We start from the raw sequence: 10,061 nt of genomic DNA, 5'->3' as shown, positions 1-10,061 counted from the left end.
AGATTGAAATCAACAAAATCAACCATTACATTTCAATCAATTAAACAAGCACAAATAAGAATTATGTTCGCATCAATTACACAAATCAACTTTTACAAATCATCTTTTACAAATCAATTAAACAATCAAAAAATAAGCAATAATTCTTATTTCCGATCATCTACTATTGAATCAACTTTTACAAATCAATTAAACAATCAAAAAACAATCAATTAAACTATTGAATCAACTTTTGCAGCTCGACATCATTTTCACGCAGTTCACTTCTGAGATTAACCTGCAGAAACCAAACATTTGTTCAAACAACACTTTCTACGCAAATTATTGAATTCTTTAATTAACCAAACATTTTCATTTATAAGTATATAAACTTACCAATTGTTTATGGACATTTTTATAACGCGGATGCAGGTAGGCAGCGGTCTCGTATATATCGATTTAGCCATATAATGCCGAAACCACAAGCCTACTGCAGCTTTATCTCTATCGGTGGGAGGTAGATACTTGATGCTTCCCGTCGTCAAACGCTCCAACGCCAAGCATACGAGAGGACCACAATCTCCTCTGGCTCCGCTCGTTTGTTGTGGTGCGGTCTCGTCTCTAATAACTGTAATATTGAGCTTCTTTGGCTTCTTGTTTCCAGAACGAGTCCAATAATTGATCGCATCCAAGAATTTAGCCAAATGAGAGCTCCATCCCTTAATAACATCTCTTAAATCAGCCAATGATATGTAATTTATCATGCTGTCATACACTATTGTCTTAAGGGATGGGAGCTGAAGCTCGACGAGAATCCAATGTTTACGTTCCAAAACAGGGATAAACACCTGCAATCATAAGTAATAATTCATTCATTTGCGGCACGACGAGAATCCAATGGTACTGGCCGGTAACTCATACGAGAGCCAACTTGAATCCATCATGTCCGGCACGACAGAGGGTTTCTCAAGAAGCCTACATATGACGCCATGTGAATCGGGCTCTTGAATGGTGGGAGGGACCTCTTCAATGATGACAGTGGCCTCTTGAACGGTGGGAGGGGACTCTCGAGGAATGATATGGGGGGCCTCTTCAACGATAGGAGTGGACTCTTGAGGGATGACAGGCGAGTCGGGCTTCTTCTTGCGGTGTCTTCGCACTATTGGGGTGTACGGAGACTTAATAGCACGTGCACGCTGTCTGATGCGTGAACTCCGTCGTGCAAGCATAACCCGACGTAAAGCATCCACTCTATCGGGCCGCTAAATAATTAAATACAAAAATCAGTAAATAAACAGACATGATATTTAAACAGTGAAAACAAAGACAAATATGTTTCAAACTTGCATTGTATTCACCCAAGTCATTATTCTATCATAGTTCACAAAATGCATCAGATAACAAAGAAAAATATGTTTCAAACTATACCCTGAAGTTAGTATTTGTCTTTGTTTTGTCTATTGGTTGAAGTAATGCAATCCATTCAAGTTTCAATTTGCAGAAGAAGAAATAGTTTACTTTCGCAACACGAAACTTAAAATCGCAACGCGAAACCAAAATCGCAACGCGAAATGAAAATCGCAACGACAGAATCGCAATGCGAAATGAAAATCGCAACGAAAGAATCGCAACGCGAAATGAAAATCGCAATGCGATTTGGTTTCGCGTTGCGATCTTGTCGTTGCGATTTTGGTTTCGCGTTGCGATTCTGTCGTTGCGATTTTCATTTCGCGTTGCGATTTTGGTTTCGCGTTGCGATTTTAAGTTCGTGTTGCGAAAGTAAACTATTCTTCTTTGCAAATTGAAACTTGAATGGATAAATTTACTTTCAACCAAAAGACAAAACAAAGACAAATACTATTTCACAGTGTTAAGAATACACAGTTTAGCAGAATTGGCAGCAACCGAACAAATTTACTTTCAACCAAAAGACAAAACAAAGACAAAATATTTCACAGTGTTAAAGAATACACAGTTTAGCAGAATTGGCAGCAACGAACAAATTTACTTTCAACCAAAAGACAAAACAAAGACAAATACTATTTCACAGTGTTAAAGAATACACAGTTTAGCAGAATTGGCAGCAACCGAACAAATTTACTTTCAACCAAAAGACAAAACAAAGACAAATATATTTCACAGTGTTAAAGAATATACAGTTTAGCAGAATTGGCAGCAACCGAACAAATTTACTTTCAACCAAAAGACAAAATAAAGACAAATACTATTTCACAGTGTTAAAGAATACACAGTTTAGCAGAATTGGCAGCAACCGAATAAATTTACTAAGCAATCTAAGTGAAATGGCTAATCTAAGTGAAATTACGAGTAAATTTATCATTAAGTTAAATATGGAAAATCTTAAACTTACCTCGTTGCGTAGAGTATGAACCTCATTCTGCAACGATACTATCATCTCACGTAGAGCGGCAACCTCACCACGTAAAGTTGACCTCCACACGCCATGCACCATCGTTATCGCGTAGAGTACCGATCTCCTCACGCAAGGCATTGACCTCATCACGTAACTCCCTTGACTCATCCCGTTGAGGTGGAGGTGGAGAACAGGGAGATAGGAGTCGTGGCATCTTTGCCGGTCGCCTATCATGAGGTGATGGTGGAGAAGAGGCTCGATGATGTGACGGGATAGGTGATGGCTCTCGTTCTAGATGTATAGTCGGTCGATCGGGTGATGGCTCTAGGTGAGGTGATGGCTCTCGAATTGGAGGAAGTGGATGCTGCTCATCATCCGTGCCATCAAAAAAATTCTGACTAGCTTGCCACCAATCAGTGGCAAGCTCTTCCTCCGTGGGTGTCAGTCTTTGTAATGGAATGTTGGCCTCCTAAAATATAAAAACTCAAACAAAGTTAAACGTCTACTATAATAACTTGTTTATATATTATATGAAAGTATTTGTGTTAACTTACATTATTATTGTGGCATATGGTATTAAGTCTTCCCAATCCAACAAAGTTTTCCTCTTCCAGGAAATAGCCCTGGGAATATCATTTGACGTTTTTATTGCATATGTACGCATGCTGGGGAAAGCCTCGAATATCCAAATCTACAAACAATATAATAACAAAATTAGTAATTGTTAAATAATTAATTATAATTTTAGAAACATTATATAGAAATTCTTACCTTAAAGGCCCAAACAAAGCCTGACAAAGTGTATTTGGACCCATCCCCCGCAACTTTTGCGGTCATCAAAGGCAGACGACAACTTAGTCCAGGTAGCTTTCCATATATACGAACCCCACGGAAACAGATTCCATGCATTCAGGTCCTCTACCAATATTATTAGCTCCCGATGAATAGGTTGTCTGGCCTCTCTGCCTAAAAAGCCGGCATACACAAGTAGTAGAAGGCATACTCGGACAACATCGACGTCTTCCATCCGAGTGAAACCAGCTTTCTTATTAAATAATTTTCTTCAGGTCGTCGACATGTAGGTTCGGCTTCTCCATTGACTCATCCGGAAAAACCCGGGATAACCATGATGGGCGGGCGATATGACGAGTGTACGGCTACATCATCGTGTCCGAATCGTAGACCAGTGATTAAGCAGAACTCCTTCCGCCCAAAGCAAGTATACGCTGGTGGGAAAATGAAACCATATCTCTTCCTCACCACGTTGTATACTGTCGGGTAGATTTGATGTCATGGTCTGAAGCCACAAATGGGTCAAATTAGCATCTCCACCCGGATGCTGTACTCTCAGCCATGGCCGAAGCAGGTTTCCTCAAACAATTGTCTTTGAGCAGTGAAAGCTTCTTTGCAATTGTAGTGGCCAGGCTGACTTTATTTCTCAAGGTCAATTGAGCCGAAAAAAATTTCTACAAAAACAATAACATACCAAGTTAGATATACCAAAAACTACACTGTGAAGATATACCAAAAACAATAAACATAAAAAGTAGTAGTTTATTATTGAAACTAAAATTTGCAACACTGTTTTGTCTTTTGGTTGAAATGAAAATCGCAACGAGAGAAATCGCAACGCGAGATGACAATCGCAACGAGAGAATCGCAACGCGAAATGAAAATCGCAACGAGAGAATCGCAACGCGAAATGAAAATCGCAATGCGATTTTGCGATTCTCTCGTTGCGATTTTCATTTCGCGTTGCGATTCTCTCGTTGCGACAGTCATTCTCTCGTTGCGATTTTCATTTATCTCGTTGCGACTCTTCTGCAAATTGAAACTTGAATGGATTGCATTACTTCAACCAAAAGACAGAACAAAGACAAAGACAAATACTAACTTGAAAATCGCAACGAGAGAATAGCAACGCGAAATGAAAATCGCAACGACAGAATCGTAACGCGAAATGAAATCTAAGTGAAATGGTTAATCTATTATTGAAATGACCAGTAAACTTATCATCAGTTTCAATATGAAAACCTACAATAATGCAAACATTTCAAAATAAAAATAATTAAAAAAACTAACCCTCGGAGGTTGATTTTCCATTTCTGAATATTGTGAGGGATTTCTGACCGTGAATGGTTGTGAGGATTTCGCCGGAGATGGGGACGGAAATCTTCGGAGATGGGGACGGATTTCTTCGTCGTAGAGAGTGAGAGATGGAGATGGGACTGAGTTGTGATTTTAGGTTTTAGGTTATGAGTTGCGATTACGGGATTTTGTCTTAATATTCTTTTTGTAATTTGAAAATAAAATACGCGTAGCGATTATAATGGCGCTTTAAATATCGCGTTGCGATTTACGGATACGCGTTGCGATATACGGATACGCATTGCGATTTACCCATACGCGTTGCGATTTACGGATACACGTTGCGATTTACGGATACGCGTTGCGATTTATGTGTTCGCGTTGCGATTTTCATATTCGCGTTGCGATTATGAAAAATCGCAATGCGAATTTGTACTATCGCATCGCGATTTTCAAGAATCGCGTTGCGATTTTGGAAACTGATTTGCGATTCTGGAAACTGATTTGCGATTCTGGGGATCGCGTTGCGATTTTTATTTCGCGTTGCGATTTTGTTGGTCATTTTGGCAAATCCAAAAAAAGTTGGTTAAAATCGTATATTATAACTTTTTTTTGGTCACTGAGACGATTTTCTCTAAATATAATCACGTACAATCTTGATGTACAACAAGGATTGCAACTATGCACAACTTTCTAGATTTAATTAACTAAATTTTAATTATGATCTTAGTATTTATTTATAGAGATAATTACGTACTTTGCCACATGAGACTTTACCTCCATTATAATTTTTTTTTCCTTTACCAATTAGATTTTAATGTGAAATTTTCGTATCAAATCAAAACAAAATTTAAAACACCAAATTCTGAATATATACACACGATTTCTTTGATGTGGTCCATTCAAATGATTTCTGAAGGTAGGAAATGCAGAAAAGTAATGGAAATCAGATAATGTTGAGATGTGTGAGAACAGCCGTAACTACAGATTTCAAGTACTCTTTGCTCGCTGTTTCCCTCTTCCAATTTCCCTTTTTCACACGTCATTCCTATCACATCTCAACCACATATATCTTTCAACCAACTTTCTTTGGTGTATATATATACACACACAGATGACACAATATCCGAATCCGTCGAGTTTCAATTGATTTTATTAATTCAAATAGAGTTTTTTGAAAGATATATTTATATATTATGCAAAATCTGTAAGAGTTTTGTGAATAAATTAAAAAAGATGAAAAATGAGTTCCTTCTCAAAGCTTTTATAGTAATTTTTTTCTCCTTTTAATAAGATATAAAACAATTCTCTCCTAACCCATGACAACTAGGGGGAAATCTAAACATGAAATTTAAAATTATAGAAATGTGTTGCTAGCAAAAGAATACCCATAAATACCATTTGCCCTCCAGGTGAAGGGAAATACTTAACTATGATTGCATCAGACCCCTACTCACTAGTCGATTGCTGACCAACCATCTTCAGTGGATGATGATTATAAATTAAAGATCAAATGAACCAAAAGACTGACTCAGTGGGTCAAGAAAGGGAAAAAAAACATTAACAAATATATCGATTGTTAATACTTTTTTAGTAAGGGAAAATCATGGGATTTTCACTGTTAGCCTCATTTAAAAATATTCTTTAGTAAGGATGGGTGATTTTCAATCATTTGATAATAATTATTTATATATCTATATAAACGTCGTACTTAAATTTAAGTCCTCGTAGGAAAAATAATAATCATGCCCTAATCACTTACCTATGTTTTTTTTCATCGACTTTTAATATCCAAAAGCTGGAAAGGATGGTATGGAGAGTTCTAACTTCTAAGCTGCAATTTAATAACATTCTATCTGTCTGCTCATCATTTGCTATCACTACATTTTTAACTTCTTTTCATTTTTGCAAAGTCATCATGATCCATTGCTTTGAATCTATTTTAATTAGTGGACTTAACTCTTAACTTTATGTAATTCTGATGAGAACTGTGGCATACACAATGTTTTGTTCGACATTTTGTTCTTTTTAATTTCTTAAATTTTGTTGTACTCCGTTAAATAACTTTTGCATCCCTTATTCTTGTGTCTCACAACCACGGAAGGATCCTAAAGCATTTTCGACTTTTCGATGCCAAGAGAATTTTGGAAGACATAGAGAGAATATCTTTAGAAAGAAAATCTCGAATATATAACAACTATCGAGAAGCTACAACTAATTGATGTGACATCTTATAGGCTCACGTGACCTACCAAAATCAAATTCATTGTCATTTGATTGTATTCACTTAGTTTGCAAGCATACACATAGTTATTATGACTCTATATGACTGACAAACATATTAAGGGTCATTATAAAATCTTTCGAGCATAATCGAGAGATAGGATACAATCTCAATAAAATCAACTCACCTTTACTCACTTCTTTACCTCGTCATGGAAACTGAGACTATCACACCATCCAACGACCAATTCCTCATATGTTATCGCTCTTTATCAAATCAGAAGGACGAAGTACATACATATGCCACAACCCATTTAATCCATCAATAAATTTACTCCAGGTTATACCACCAAAATTTATACTATTTATTACACATGTTCTTATGTTTGAATCTTGAATCTAGTATTTGTCTTCAACTATACAACTTCCTCAATATTTAGTTAGGTGCATGGAGGGATGGACCAAATATTGGGGGAGGGGGGCTTTGGGGATAAAGAAGGGGCAGGACTAGTTGTATCCAATGCCATTAACACAATCATTAGATTCATCATCTTTCCACTTTCTTACTTAAAAATAATAAAAAAATCATGAATAACTAATTTGGGGTTTGGATAATTGAATCAAATCTTAAAACATATATAGATGTGGTGAACTGAGTTAGCTGATCATCCAGCTGAGTTGAGGGAATTGACACATCAGAAACTCAAGTAAAAGAGATGTTTAGAGAGAGATCCAAAAGACAAAAAGCAAAAAGAACCTGATGTCAATGGGAATTTGATAGTGCTATTCGTATGGGAAGTACCATAGATGGTGCTTAAAAGCAAGGATTCAAAACCTTTGGTTCTGACTTCTGAATCTGAGTGGGCTAACTTAACCCACTGAGCCACTATCTTTATGGTGTGGGAGGAGGCTAAACTCTCTAGTTCTTGTAATGAGTAGTGGGCTGCTGTTTGTACTAATAAACAATATGTTTGGTCTAGTCAGCACTAGAAAGTAGAAATTCCTCAAGTTAAAATCTCTCATTTTCCCCAATAAATTATTCTTGATACCAAACTTTTCTGACTATAATATAGGCCAGTTGAGGACAATCTTCATACACATCCCCTCTCTCAGTTACCTTGAGAAAAAAGAAGTAAAAAACATCTGTCTAAAGCTTTCAACTATCCCTTACCTTTAGCCTGCCATGGATATTGGGTCAACAGCTCAAGAAAACACCAGCCTTTTGTAGGTGCTTGGAGCAGGGTCAAGTCCTTGCCTGGAAAGCTGAAGAACAAGGTTATATCAACAGCTAAGAGCACCAAAAAGCTCAGGCAAGATGACCCGAGAAGGCTCACTCACTCCCTCAAAGTGGGACTTGCTCTCACATTGGTGTCACTCTTGTACTATGCTCGGCCAATCTACGATGGTTTTGGTGAGTCGGGAATGTGGGCAGTGCTAACTGTTTGGTTGTATTTGAATTCACAGTGGGTAAGAATCTCAAAAGTTCACAAACATTTTAATGTAATAAGTATTGGAAAAACAGTGATAGTAACTCGTTAATATCCAGGTGGAACTCTAAGCAAGACTATAAACAGAGGCTTAGCGACATTTCTTGCCAGTGGTCTCGGACTCGGAGCCGATTACTTTGCGAGTCTCTCGGAAAGAATGGAGAACCCATTGTCCTTGGAATCCTTGTCTTTCTACTAGGTACATAATTATGTAAAATGTGTGCATCAAACTGAAACAAACAAAAATATGTCTATATGTTTTGATGTACTCATGCAGTTGATTTGGTGTTTAATTATTGCAGCTGCAGCAGCAACATTTTCACGTTTTTTCCCGAGGATAAAGGCAAGATATGATTATGGAGTGATGATATTTATACTGACATTCAGTTTGGTAGCTGTTTCGGGGTACCGAGTGAATGAACTGGTGGTTTTGGCTCATCAAAGACTATCAACAATTATACTGGAGGAGCAACCTGCATGCTTATATCTATATTTGTATGTCCAGTATGGGCTGGTGAAACTCTTCACAATGTTGTCTCTTCCAACCTGGAAAAGCTTGCTGCTTACCTTGAAGGTGTGCATTAACAGAAATACTAATGTACAAATACAATGTTACATATAATTTTATATTAATATCAAAACAAATTGCAGGATTCGGAGGTGTATACTTTCAATCCTCTGAAAATGATGGCAATGGCAATGGCAAGTCATTTCTCAGGGATATAAAAGTATTCTCAACTCAAAGAGCAGTGAAGAATCATTGGTGAATTTGGCTTCTCTCCACTAAACTTTGCCTTTGCAATCTGCATGCATGCCACTAACATTTGTACTTCCTCTAATTAACTTATCTCTTCTTCTTTTAAATATATTAAGTTATAATTACCCTTTTAACAGGCAAATTTTGCAAGATGGGAACCTGGACATGGCCGCTTTCGCCTCCGCCCCCATGGAACACTACTTGAAGATTGGAGCTCTTGCTCGACAATGTGCATACCAGATTGAAGCTATTAATGGATGCATTGTATCTGATGATACTCAAGTACTACTACTTCACTGTACAATCTTTAAACAATGCCACTATGGTAAGAAAAAAAACAGACATTTAATTTATGATTTATATTTTTGTAGGTATCAGAAGAATTCAAAGTAAATAGAAGGATCGTGCACAAGAATGAGTGTAGAATGTGGGAAGGCACTAAAAGCATTAGCCACATCAATGAAAACAATGACAGATCTATATTCTTCAGCTAATACCCATGTGGAGAACTCCAAAGCTGCCATGAAAGACCTCAAGTTCGCCCTCAAAGCTATCTCCTTAGAAAATGCAGACTTGGCAGCAATATTACCAGCTGCCACCGTGGGTTCAATCTTGGTTGAGATAGTGAAATGCGTTGAGAAAAATCAGAAGCAGTCCATGAACTATCCCAAGTAGCTCACTTTGAGAAGAAGACAGTGGAAGCAACTGTTTCGCCTGAGAAACCACCGCAGTTGCTTCACCGGGGAATAATCCAACCTCTTGTCAGTGATGATAGCAACGGTAATGTTGTTATCACAGTACATGAAATTATATCCGCTGATTCGTCAGAGGATGGAAAGCCTATCGATCAGATCTAGTGCCATTGCCAAAACCTGGCCAAATGATAGAAGTAGTGTAAATATTTATTGCTAACATGTGTTTAGCTTCTTTTCTTTTTGTTCCTAATCAAAGTCTCCTCTTTAATATGGGGCATTTCAAGAGACAAGGTATGTTTACAAATCCTTCCCATTTATTTTGGTTTGTTACTTATTAATATGGTTTAATTTGAGCTAATGTTTGTGACTGTTTTTTGTTTCTTTGACTTTGGTAATGTTCTGCAAGGTCAATAATAAAAATACATCTGTATATTCCAAACGAGAGGTGGGTAAACTAG

General features: G+C 37.3%; 1 pseudogene; it reads left to right on the top strand.

Moving 5' to 3' along the window:
- Positions 1 to 7,847: 7,847 nt before the first annotated feature.
- Positions 7,848 to 9,765, top strand: LOC120146656 (annotated as a pseudogene).
- The last annotated feature ends 296 nt before the right edge of the window (positions 9,766 to 10,061 follow it).

This window comes from Hibiscus syriacus, unplaced genomic scaffold, assembly GCF_006381635.1.
Source record: "Hibiscus syriacus cultivar Baekdansim isolate YM2019G1 unplaced genomic scaffold, ASM638163v2 tig00110930_pilon, whole genome shotgun sequence".
Taxonomy (NCBI): domain Eukaryota; kingdom Viridiplantae; phylum Streptophyta; class Magnoliopsida; order Malvales; family Malvaceae; genus Hibiscus; species Hibiscus syriacus.
The sequence above is the reverse complement of the archived record's forward strand: the minus strand, read 5'-3'. Positions and strand labels throughout refer to the sequence as shown.